This window comes from Bombina bombina, chromosome 2 (genome assembly GCF_027579735.1).
Source record: "Bombina bombina isolate aBomBom1 chromosome 2, aBomBom1.pri, whole genome shotgun sequence".
In the NCBI taxonomy this organism is placed as follows: domain Eukaryota; kingdom Metazoa; phylum Chordata; class Amphibia; order Anura; family Bombinatoridae; genus Bombina; species Bombina bombina.
Window position 1 is genome coordinate 1261547710 of NC_069500.1, and position 10961 is coordinate 1261558670.

Here is a 10961-nt window from a genome sequence, read left to right on the forward strand (position 1 = left end):
AGCCCGCACATCCTTAGGAAAACTTCCTTCAGCTGAAACAGATCTACTGATTTGTGTCCAAATTGTTCTCTTTCTCTGTGGGTTTACAGTTCTTGCTTGGTACCCAATGATTTCATCGTAGTGTTCGATCACAGCTTCGACCAAAATACAATTCTGCCGATGAGTGAACATGATACTTCTCCCGCTTTTGGTCTTTCCAGCTTGGGAAGATGCCATTGTAAAAATGTGATACAATAGAGCGCAAAAAATAACTAAAGTGTTGATACAAACTGAATAAAGTTTTCTTTTATAACGGTTTCCAAAAAAGTATCTAAATGTAGTTGATGAAAATGGGCGTATACTGTCTGATGTTCTGGAAAGATATGTCGCAGTTTATTTTTAATATGGAATACCTGGATTTCCATTTTTGTTTTTAATAACAATTTTACATGTAAATAAAGATAATTTTGTTATGAATAACAATATTAAATTTAAATATCATTAAATTGTTATATGTATCTTTAATTTTATTTCACCTTATCAACGGATACATGTAACATTTGTTAATGTTGCCCAAAAAATAGTGCTGTTGTGGCGCAGTTCTATACAATGTTTCATTGTTATTAAAATGGGTAAAAAAATACATCAAGTTGTATACTAAAATACGATTCTTGATAATATTTTACAAAATATGTATCCAAATTGAGTGCTATTTGTAAAAATAGGTATTAGCTTACAAAATTGCGCATTTAAAAAAAAAAAATTAGTCCCGTCAGTGAGTAGAGATTGAATAATATTTAGAAAATGCCACGATCCAAGAAGTTCTCTATTGGAGAATTATTGATTATTTCTTACACTATGGATAAATATTTTCCAAAAAAAAGGAAAGGGATTTTCACTTTGCACCAGGACACAAGAAACCGAATTCTCTGTGAAATGGTGCGAAGAGTAAGGAGAGTCTCTGGGCAAAAACGAACGAGGAAACAATGTCTGAAAAGATATAACGACTTGTACCGGAGGCAATCTAAAATGCGCACTTTGATAAAGAGTTATCTTAAAAAATGTAAGCAATATAGATATAAATATAGTTTAATTATATAATCTTAAGTATTAAAAATGTATAGTTTTTAATTGGAATATTTTCAATAAGATAAACAAGTTAAACAATAATAGGATTAAAAGATTACCATTGCCTGCAGATAAGTGTGAATGAATCAAGTTTTTATAGGATTTTCAGACAAATTTTTTGTGTGTTTGGATTTTTAAGAATATATTTTCACAAATTTTTTATTTTATAATTTTTAATAGTCAAAAGAAGAAGAGCTCCAAGGTACCTTCTTCCCATTGATACCAATTCTAGTTCTGAAGGGGAATCAGACCCATTGCCCACAGTTTTTATGGATGAAGATAGGACTCAAGACACAGGTATAAAAAATGTAACTGTAATGTCGATAAAAAAAAAAAAATTCAAAGACAGGTATTAAAGTAAATTTATCTTTTAACTATTTTTTTTTATAATGCTATAGATAATAGCACTCCAAATAATAATGCAATGGATGAGCAAGGAGAAGAAGATATCGATAACATTGAAGGTAATCTAAAAAAAAATTCTTTGAGATTTCTTTAACATATATATTTTATAAATATAAATTTATTTGTAATAATAATTTTAGGACATGTAGAGCCTACAGAGTCAGAAGAACATTTGGAACAAGATGAAGAACATTTGGAACAAGAGGACGAGGAGGGCCATGAAGAAGATGAGGTTCATCAAGGAACATCAGGTGATTTTTTATTTTTTTTATGTTGATATATACATTATAAAAAAATTATATTTATATATATATATATATATATATATATATATATAAAACAATTGATATGTATGCATATATATATATATATATATATATATATATACACATATATATATATCAATTTTATTAATGTGTATATATTTTTTTTAAAAACAAATATATATATATATATATATATATAAAAACACAAACACATATTTTTTATATATATATCAATATATATATATATATATATATATATATATATATAGATAGATCAATATATATATATATAGATAGATAGATAGATAGATAGATAGATAGATATATGTATATAGATCAAAAAAGACAGATGTAAATATAGAAATAAAATTAATTGAAAGATAACATAGATAGAGAGAAAAATATTGTGTAAGATAGATATATTTTAAAATTACATTATCAATACATTGTAATCAAAATTTAGTTTTTTGAAGAAACTCAACAAAATTTAATAAACTTAGAGGTACACGATGAAGACTCTCAGTCACCTCAATATTATAACTGGGGTAAGTGTTATAGCATTTATGAATAAATATATGTTATTGCTGTTGGTAATTCCATTGACAGATATTTTTTTTACTCTCATGTCTATAAATGCTATTCAAAATAATCAAAATATATATATATTTTTTATTTTTTAGTTCCGGATGATGAAAAAATTGTAATAGGCAAAAAAGAGCTCCTTGAAGTCCTGCTTAAAGCTGAAACTGGACTGATAAGCAGTTACTCAGCAGTCAGGAAAATGAGGCTGAAATATGAAAACATGTAACTTTTTCATTTATGTGTTATTAAAAAATTTATGAATGTGCTGGCAACATTTTTTTTTATTTTATTTTATATACAGAATAAATGCATTATATTATTTAACAAATATAAACAATTGTCGTTATTGTGTAATATATATTGAAACATATTATCAATGAATTGAAACATCTTATCAATGAAAGTGTAAGATTAGGTCAATGTAAGACGTTAATTTGAAAAGAATAATAGTAGTGAAATGTCTAGAGGGGTTGTGTAAAGTAGGTAGAGAAAAACAAATTAGTTGGTAAAGATAAAAGACGTGTTGAAAATCAAAAGGAATAATAGTTAAAGGTCTGCATGGGGTGTCTAAAATAGCTAAACAAAAGACAAAAAAACAAGACTTTGTAAGACGTGCTAAAATAACGTAGAATAATAGTAAGGTCTGTATGGGGTGTCTAAAGTAGATAAACCAAAAAATAAGGACTTTGTAATATGTGAAACGTGTTAAAATAACGTGGAATAATAGTATGGGCTCCATTTATCATGATAAATGGAGGCCTAAAAGGTCTGTATGGGGTGTGTAATGTAGAGAAACCAAAACACATGACTTTGTAATAAGTAAGACATGTGTTAAAAATAACGTTGAATAGTAGAAAAAGGTCTGCATGCGGTGTGTTAAGTAGATAAACCAAAAAAAATGACTTTGTAATATGTAAGCCATCTGTTAAAAATAACGTGGAATAGTAGTAAAAGGTTGTGGTTTGTAAAAAAAACACAAAAAGAATAATAATATAGAAATTTGTTCAATTCATATTACAAATATAAATGTTTATATAACCTTAAATTACAACAAATAAAAAGAATGCCTATAATAAAAAAGGAAAATACCAAAAATATGCGCTTTTTTACGATGATGGAATGGTAAATATAGTCGAGATTTATCATTAACACGCCGCATCTCGACTTTGGAAAAAAGCGGTATAATACGACCAGTTTTTTGATAAATATTGGCGCACAAGTGCGCCTCACAGAGGGCGAGCTGCGGAGAACTTCTTGGAGAACTGAAAGTCGGATTTCTCCAAACTGTATGTAATCACACTCACCAGTTTAAAAAAATCACTAACAGAAATATTTATTTACTATAAGGCATCACAAATACTCAAATATGCAGTTATACCAGTACTCATGTGTTCATCTCTTTAAAGTTGCCAAGATAATATTTTTAACCTATAATACTTAGATACTATTTTATAGGCTTTGTTGGGATCTAAACAAGCACTGTGTAAAATGCAGCCAATGCAGCCAATATGTTTTAGCTATTAAAAAAATACTTTACTTAAAGGGCCACTAAACCCAAAATCTTTCTTTCATGATTCAGATAGAGAATAGAAATTTAAACAACATTACAATTTACTTCCATTATTTATTTTGCTTCATTTTTAAAATATCCTTAGTTGAAGAAAAAGCAATGTACATGGTGAACCAATCACACGAGGCTTCTATGTGCAGCAACCAATAAGCAGCTAGTGAGCATATCTAGATATGCTTTTCATCAAAGAATATCAAGAGAATAAAACAAATTAGATAATATAAGTAAATTAGAAAGATGTTTAAAATTGCATTCTCTTTCTAAATCATAAAAGAAAAAATGTGGGTGGCATGTCCCTTTAAATCATTTCAGTAGAAGCTTCACTCATGCAACCAAAAGTTAAACAAAAGTGTCTAATCAGTGATCACATTGAACATCATTTGTATATTTTGTCATTAACATGGGCAAAAATGGTAGCTAAGTATAAAACAATACTTTATAGGTTTATGTAGGATCTAAGCAATCACTGTGTAGAATGCATCAAATTCAGGCAATTTGCAAGATTTTGAGATAATTTATAGCAAAACCAAGTAAAAATAAGGTAGGGGGCTGACTCTATTTATAAGCAGAGATATTCCAATGCTGACATTTCATATCACCAGCTATATCTATTTCATAATACACCAATAATAGTTTCTGGTCAAGAAACTGTAATAAATAAAGTCAATGATAAAAGTTCAAACAATAGTGTCTAATCACACTGAGCATTATTATTATCATGATTCTAACAACACAAATGCTTCAAATGTTTAATAAAATATGGAATTAATCTTTACATAAACTTTACAAAAATATACACTATGCATTTTTAAAAAAACCCACATTGAGATATATATATATATATATATATATATATATATATATATGTATATATATGTGTGTGTGTGTGTTTTTGTACTACACTATTGCAAACTATTGCAATTCTTTATCTTTTGATCCCTGGATGTGTTTAGCAGTGCTGTTGGGAATAAATGAGCATTTTCTTTGCCATTCCATGCCCTCTCAGCTATGTTGGGCAAAATGCAAAAAACTGGACTAGGTAATAGAGATGTTCCTGGCCTTTTACCTTTTATAGACCTCTCAATCACACAATCGTGCTTCACGCATTTCATACTCACACTTCTTGCTTGCATCTTAATCATTCTCATTTTCACGCCAACTCCCATTCTCCCTGTGACTTCCCTTTTCTGTATCCCTGTGTGTGTATGTCTGTGTCAAGTGATTTTTTTATTTTTTTTTTTATTTTCAGGGGTGGACAGAGTGTTATATAGTGTAAAACAATGTATCACTTTGTTGCTGTGTTCTCAAAATCTTGGCTGCAATTACTTTCTCTGAAGGTCTTTAAAAAGCCTGCAAAGTGTCATAATACAGGAACAACAAAAAACGAAGACTTTCAGGATCTATTTCAACCAAGTGGTTTTATTCAGGCATCGGTGGTAAGTCACTCAGTGGTGTACAAGGTGAGGTGTTGTAGATCTGACGCGTTTCGCGCATGTGCAATGCGCTTCATCAGAGATCATTCAGGTGTGTTCCACAGGTAAGGTAATATACATTGTGTTGACCAATCAGGAGCATTTAAAATACATTTGAACTAGGTGTATACTTAAGCGTATTTTTTGACAATTGGATAAAGTGATTTAGTTTGTGCAAAAGTGCAAATATTTGAAGATATTGTTTGCAAAGTACATACTTATTAATAAACTATAAATACCAAAAAACATAACATTCCTTATCAAAAGATGATATTCAGAAAAAATATAAATTGTGAAAAAATGTAAAGAAAACAACCCAATGGGAAATATAAAATAAGGAAAAATGGCGTAGATGTCTCTAATAGTGCCGCTGGGGTAAAATAAAATACTTAAAACTAAACAATAATAAAAAGTAAAATTGTCAATTGATATTGGTTACAATAAATGAGGACTAATAGTGAGTATCAATCTTAGTAGTTATGGATGGGAAAAAAGTTTGAAAAAACTTTTTACTTTTTGAAGGCGGCCGCCAATTGAACATAAGAATTTATATACAGAAGACTAAAAAAAGCATATACATGAGGAACTCATATATATACTAAACACTAAGGGAGCATGTTAATTGTAAAGAAAAAAGGTATAGAATGGAAAAATGCTAAAAGAATTTTTTTATATATAGCAATGTGAACAAGTATAAAAGTTATATTTCTAAACAAAAAAGGAAACTTTTTTTTTCTTTTTTCCACATTTCTCTTCTTCTACTATAGCTACGGCTTGTACCTCTGTTTGGGATGTCTAGGTAATTATATAGTGATGATTATGCATAATCTACAGATACCTAATAAAATATATATGGTATGGACAGACCTGTGTGGTATAGCTAAATGTTGAAGAGATTATATGTGTTGAAGATTATCTAACTGCGAACTACTCTATTGCCACTTCTAAGGAAGATAAAAATGTAATCTAATATACTTGATGAATCAACAAGTAAGTTACCCCCTCCTATGTTAAATAATTTGGGAACCTAAATGGGCTATGTTCTCTCTAACCTTAATACTGTGACATTGGTCTGGTATATGGTAACCTTAAAAGTAAGGATTATTGGTTATAGGCTAGAATCAAGTAATCAGTAGGATATGGTTATTTTTTGTTGGTGAATTTTATGTGTGGGGGCAATTAGTACTGTAAGGACTATACAATAAAAAACGTAAAAATTGTGACTAATCCAAAAATAGATCTAAGTCCTGTCTCTTGTTAATACCTTTTGGATATTTGGTTTGAAGAGTAAAAATCCAGAATGCCTCTTGCCTAAGTAATTTGCCCATTCTATCTCCACCCCTAATGTCCCTTCTGATATGATCAATGCCTATAAAATGGAACAAATGTTTTGTGTGTAGTCCATGAGTTCTAAAATGTTTGGCGACTGGTGTTTTTGGTTTGTCCTCATCTAGGGATAGGAGGTGTTCCCTAATGCGGTCTTTTAAAAGACGGGAAGTGAGTCCTATATATTGAGCTGAACATTGTAGGCATGTTATAAGGTAGATGACATAGGTGCTTGTACAGTCTATGCAGTGTTTAATACGATAGGTAAGACCTGTTTGTGAAGATGTAAAATGCTCTGTTTTGTTGGTATAATTACAGTTACAAATATGGCCACATTTGTAGAAGCCATTTGAGAGAGATAGCCAATTTGAAGATGTGCATGGTTTGTTAAAAAAATGTTTTTTAGTTTTTTCACCTATGGTAGGGGCTTTTTTAGCTACACATCTAATATGTTTCTTTGTAATGTCTTGCAGTTGGTTATCACTCTGTAATATCGGTAGATATTTGAGGACTATGTCACAAATTTTGTGATATTGTTTGCTATAGGCTGTTGAAAACACTACATTATTAGTTTGTGGGGTGATTTGGGTAATCATGTCTTTTTGTTTGTAAAGGCCTGAGAGCAATTTATTTCTATCCATTTTGCTGACCTCTTGGGCTGTTGACAATAAGAGGTCTTTTCTGTAACCTCTTTCTTGTAGCCTTGCAGTAATGAGGTTAGCTTGAATATTGTATTCTTGGAGGGTAGAGCAGTTCCTGCGGGCTCTGATGAACTGGCCTTTAGGTATGCCTCTAGTGATGTGGCCCACATGGCAGGAATCGGCTCTAAGTATAGTATTCCTGGCTAAGGATTTTCTAAATATAGTGGAAGTTATATTATCATGATTGCCTGCTGATAATTGAAGATCTAGATATGAGATAGTATTTTTGTCTATGACATGGTTAAATTTTAAATTTAAATCATTGGTATTTAACCAGTCCAGTAAAGAGACAGCACTGTATTGGCTGCCCTTATTCCAGATGACCAACAGGTCATCTATAAAGCGACCATACACCACTACTCCGTCCTCGAATGGGAAGCCTTCACAGAAAATATGGTTGAGCTCGAACCAGCCCATATATAGATTTGCATAAGCAGGGGCAAATTTTGCCCCCATGGCTGTGCCACATTTCTGTAAGTAAAAGCTTCCCCCGAAGACGAAGTAGTTGTGGGTTAGCAGAAATCTTGTGGTTGAGACCAAAAAGTCAATATATTCTATAGAGAAATTTGTGTACCTCATAATCATATTTTTCATGGCCTCTAGTCCCTTGTCATGGGGTATACTAGAATATAGGGCTGACACGTCAATGGTTACCCATTGATAGTTAGGATGCCATTCGACTTGCTCCAATTGTTGGAGTAGGTGAGTACTGTCTTTTATGTAGCCTGCAAAGTGTCATAATATATAAATAACGTATGCAAAAAGGCCCATGCGTACGTTTTCATGTGTTTCCAAAAACAAAACCCGAAAATGGATAAGCTGTTTCTCGTATTGATTCAGAGGTTTAACTTATTGATTGGAATAGGTTGGAAATTAAATTAACCCCCCCCCCCCCCCCCCCCCGTGCAATATAGTAGTTCTTTTAAGTTTTCTGACACATTACAATAGGGACCATTGACTATTTCTGGGATTTTTAGATTTTTACTTGTGAAACTACTAATCTCCATATTCTACAGTATAGCAAAATCTTAAGGCATCAGCTAGGCACATGGAAGATAGGCACCTTTTTAAATACTGTGCAGAATTATCTGCACTTGAATTCATGCAAAACTTTACTGAACACCAATTGACCAATGAAAATTAAAAATTTTTTTTAATTATTGATGAATATTGGCAGCAGAAGAATAACTTTCAAACTAATGGAGATACATAAATAGACAACACTTGATAGCTAAAATCTGAAGGTAATATTTTTTTGGGAATAGACACAGAAATAAGAACATTCTTATTATATCTGTCTGAATTATTTTAATATTTCATATTACATTGTTCTTAAATATGAGATTTTAATGTGTTTTCTCATTTCAGTGTATGAGGGACACATATCTGCATGAGATGGGCAAATTGTTAAAGATGAGTTGAATTGTATTGCTATTTAAAGGCACAAGAAAGCAATCATTTAACTTACTGCCTTGATAATGAATATTACCAGTTGTGACTACATGATATTCATAAACACAGTGCATTATGGTATTTTTTATCATAAGGAAATAACACCTTGGATCCTTTAAGAAATTAACCAGCCTTTTATATGAAACACAGTATTAAATTGTCTTTTAATAATGCAATATCTTATATTATATATATTATCATTATTATTAATTTCATATCAAAACGAAAAATGTAGGATTTTATCATGGGATATAATTGCCAAATGAATAAGAAAGTGTAAACAGGCATTGCCTGCACAGCATAATAATAAAAAGGAAAGGATCACTATAGAAACCATGAAACAGGTTGTCAAGAGCTTACACAAACAAAAATGTGTGTTAATAATTCAGTGCTGCGGTTGGTGGACTGCAACTAAGCAATAACTCTATTTGCAGAATGTCATCTCTTTCAATGAATGAAAGAATTGGGAGCTGCTACCAGATAATGTATATCAAAAACAATAAAGAGCACCATATATCAAAAAGGAGAATACATTTACTTACATTGCAAATCACATTTTCATTCATGTAGCATTTTTCTTAAGATCATATTAATACATTTGCGAGCTTCCTTCCCTCCCTGCCTCCCTATTTCCTTTCTTCCTTCTTTCCTTCTTTCCTACCTTCCTTCCCTCCCTGCCTCCCTCCTTCCTTCCTTCCTTCCTTCCTTCCCTTCCTCCCTTCTTTCCCTCCTACCTTCCTTCCCTCCCTCCTACATTCCTTCCTTGCTTCCTTCTTTCCTAACTTCCTTCCTTCCCTTCCTCCCTTCTTTCCCTCCTACCTACCTTCCTTCCCTCCCTCCTACATTCCTTCCTTGCTTCCTTCCTTCTTTCCTACCTTCCTTCCCTCCCTGCCTCCCTCCTTCCTTCCTTCCTTCCTTCCTTCCTTCCTCCCTTCTTTCCTTCCTTCCTTCCCTCCCTTCCTCCTCCCTTCCTCCCTTCTTTCCCTCCTACATTCCTTCCCTCCCTCCTACATTCCTTCCTTCTCTCCTTCCTTCCTTCATTCTTTCTTTCCTTCCTTCCCTCCTTCCTTCTATTCTCCTTTTCCTTCCTTTCTTTTCTTCTTTCCTTCCTTCCTTCTTTCAGTCAGAGATGAGTGATGAAATTATCAATGTATGTAAAATATTCCTAGCTAGATTACTATAATGTGTAAATAGGTACCTCTTGCCTCTATTATCAGAAATCCATTGTTTTCAATGAATTGGGAGCTTTCTACCAGATAATATATATATATATATATATATATATATATATATATATATATATATATATATATATATATATCATCATATATCACAAAATGGGCATATAGATTTAATAACATTGCAGATCATATTTTCTTCAATCTAGTATTTTGCTCAAGATCAAATTAATACTTTTGTGAACTTTCTTCCTTCCTTTAACTACCAACCAGATTACTATCATGTGTAAATAGGTAACTGTTATCCATTTCGTATGGAATTTTGTATTACATTACTGTCCAAAAACATCCATAGCATATGCCCAGCATTATTCTACATAATTTTATCATATGTTGATTTTTCAGGCTTTATTGACTAAATTATCGTGATTTTATAATAGGCAGGATATACGTATCCTGATTAACTTGTTTACTGAACTCTCATTTGCAGCAAAGCACAAAACAGTATATTAAGCGTGTTCACTCAAGCGTAAAATTCACTAGAAGTAATGTTTTTTTCTCTAGCCAAATACCTTTGAGATTTGTAATTCTTCCTTTGTGCTAACTCATCACCGCATTTAACCTAAAGCGCAAAACACAAATAGCGTTACGCATATTTTACATTCCTATGTTCTTCACATAGAAAAAGTAGAATTTGTATTATTAAAAGAATAATATATATATGTATATATATATATATCTATACTTATATATCTATATGAATATTCATGTATGTGAAGAATAATGGAATGTGAAATATGTACAGTATATATACAGTAAAACACAGAAACACTTAGATACATACGTACACACATATATACAGTATCTCACAAAAATGAGTACACCCCTCACATTTTTGTAAA

General features: G+C 31.4%; 1 long non-coding RNA gene across 1 annotated transcript; it reads left to right on the forward strand.

Moving 5' to 3' along the window:
• The first annotated feature begins 1286 nt into the window (after nt 1-1286).
• On the forward strand, nt 1287-1744 carry LOC128648249 (uncharacterized). Its single transcript, XR_008400554.1, has 3 exons — nt 1287-1404; nt 1506-1571; nt 1653-1744. It is a non-coding gene; the product is annotated as an uncharacterized LOC128648249 (long non-coding RNA).
• The last annotated feature ends 9217 nt before the right edge of the window (nt 1745-10961 follow it).